Below are 2,419 nucleotides of genomic sequence, written 5' to 3'. Positions count from 1 at the left end.
TGGGCAGGGGGGAGGGACTGTGGGTTGTTGACTGGCGGGCCCGCCCCCCTATTGAGCTGATTGGCCACTGCAGTGCTGTCATAGCCACCAGCCATTCTGGTCGTTCAGCTGTTTGGTTGCTTGGCTTTTATACACACACACACACACACACACACACACACACACACACACACACACACATATATATATATATATAGTCTCTTGCTAATTGCAGGCCTCCAAATATTCAGCATAAGAAGGTATAGAAAAAATATTTTTCTACCTGGACAATAGTGTACTAGCTAGAGGGAACTGAGAAGCAGAGAGGAGTATTTTGTGTTTGAAGATAGAAGAAACTTAGACAGGTTGATATGCCAAGGGGAGAGGGTCAGTAGAGAGAAAATGGTTGACATAATGGAGAATGAAGTTGATCAATGAAAGGTGTATTTCTTGTACACACACACCAGGATGAATGGGAAGAAATTGTGAAGGAATATTTTTAGACTACAGAAGTAACCATGGGGATCATACAAAAATATCTGTGGATTTAAAATCAACTCAAGGAGACCTAGCTGGTTTGGTTCAGTGGATAGAGTGTCAGCCTGTGGACTGAAGGGTCCCAGGTTTGATTCCCCATCAGGGCACATGCCCAGGTTGTGGGCTTGATCCCCAGTGTGGGATGTGCAGGAGGCAGCCAATCAGTGATTCTTTCTCATCATTGATGTTCCTATCTCTATCTCTTTCTCTCCCTTCCTCTCTGAAATCAATATGACAGTAAGCAGAGTAATTCCACGGATGTTTCTGAAGGCTTTGATGACACATACCGTTGTCCTCATTATAGATGATGCAAGGTCCCCTGTGCTGGGTGCATTTCTCATTTTGCCCTTGCCAGCCCTCATTCGCTGAGAGCCATAGACCTTTTTTGTATCATTCCAGGCCTTAAGTTTCTTAAGAAGCAAAACAGCCTCCTTGGTTTTCTTGTAGCCTTTAACTTTATCTTTCACGACCAGAGAAAGGAAGTTCAGGAACTTCCTCAATACGGTAGCCTTTAGACATGACCAATGCTGGTAAGGCCTGAGCAGCTAGGACAGAGCAGATGGCATATCGTTTCTGTGTTGTGTTCACTCTGCGGTGCCAACGGCGCCAGGTTTTGGTCGATGCAAACATGTGGCCCCCACACACGTATTTCCAAAAGCCAGAACGATGAGTTCCACCACCTCGGACTCTGGGAATTCGAGCCACAGCTCTACCAGTACTCCAGGACGCGGTACTGGTTTGATGCCCTGCCAATTCACTGACTGCATAGGGCTGTCTATTGTTTTTGCTCAAATTGGTGTGAACGAAGTTCCCAATATCTGGTCGAATGTGAGCCTTGAACACAGCAGGCAAAGTGACATTTTTGCTAGGATTTTTCTTCCTTTTCGGAGTACACAGATATCAGTGGAGGAGCACACGCCATGTCAGGGAGAGGTGAAGGCCACTGTCCTCCTTTACTCAGTAGTGGACAGTTTAAATGCCTGAGTTAAACTGAGTTTAGCCTCTACCTATAGCAGAACATGAGAGTTAATGGTAGACAAGAATGAGGCAAGAGATCAAAATTACTGGAGATTTTGCAAATATCTCTTAGGACATACCTCAGGCAACAGAAAACTGAAGCATTTGGGACACTGAAGATACTGATCAGCTTCAAAGTGAGACTATTTTATGAGTAAGTTTTGCTTCTGTCTGTCATTATGGATTATTTGTGAAACTGGATTTTGGTCCTGGCCAGGCAGGGAGCATCTCTTGACCCTCACTAAACAGAGTGGCTGGTCTACAAATTATACCAATGGTTCTCAAACTATCATATCCAATGGCTCCCCTTTTTAACAAATACTTTTAATACTATCTTTATCCTGCAAAAGTTAGATTCATAGTAGATATAACCTACCTATACAATAATAAAAATCAATCTATATATAATGTAATTAAAATAAGGGAGAAATCAAAAGAATGGAATTTATTTTTACCTAAAGAAAATGTAACCTAATGATGTGGCTTAAATGATTACATAGAATTAAACTCCTCCCCCACACACATACCATTTTCCAGTACCCTGATAACTTATGAATTCCAGACAGTTTAGCTCTACTGCTAAAAATAAATATCAATAGTGTGAAATGCCTCAGGGAATGATGCTAAAGCTAATTGCAATATCAAGGCTTCTTGTGACCTTAGGGAAAACAAACTTCATGGAGTTATGTGTTACCATAGGAGTTGTGCTTAGGATGTGCTTAGGAAGTGATGATATGGGACCAAGGATGCTTGCCCTGCACAGGTTTAAGTCACCTCCAGACAGTATTCATGGAGCAAGTAGTCAGGAAGAAAAAGCAGGCATCCAGGCACATTGGACAGGAGACCATGGCAGACCAGGCTAATTCAGCCCAAGCCCACGCCCAGG

General features: G+C 43.0%; 1 pseudogene; it reads right to left on the bottom strand.

Annotated features, from left to right (window-relative positions):
* Positions 1 to 204: 204 nt before the first annotated feature.
* Positions 205 to 1,459, bottom strand: LOC102757423 (annotated as a pseudogene).
* Positions 1,460 to 2,419: the final 960 nt, after the last annotated feature.

This window comes from Myotis davidii, unplaced genomic scaffold (genome assembly GCF_000327345.1).
Source record: "Myotis davidii unplaced genomic scaffold, ASM32734v1 scaffold115, whole genome shotgun sequence".
Classification (NCBI taxonomy): domain Eukaryota; kingdom Metazoa; phylum Chordata; class Mammalia; order Chiroptera; family Vespertilionidae; genus Myotis; species Myotis davidii.
This window is presented reverse-complemented; position numbering and strand designations above follow the sequence as displayed.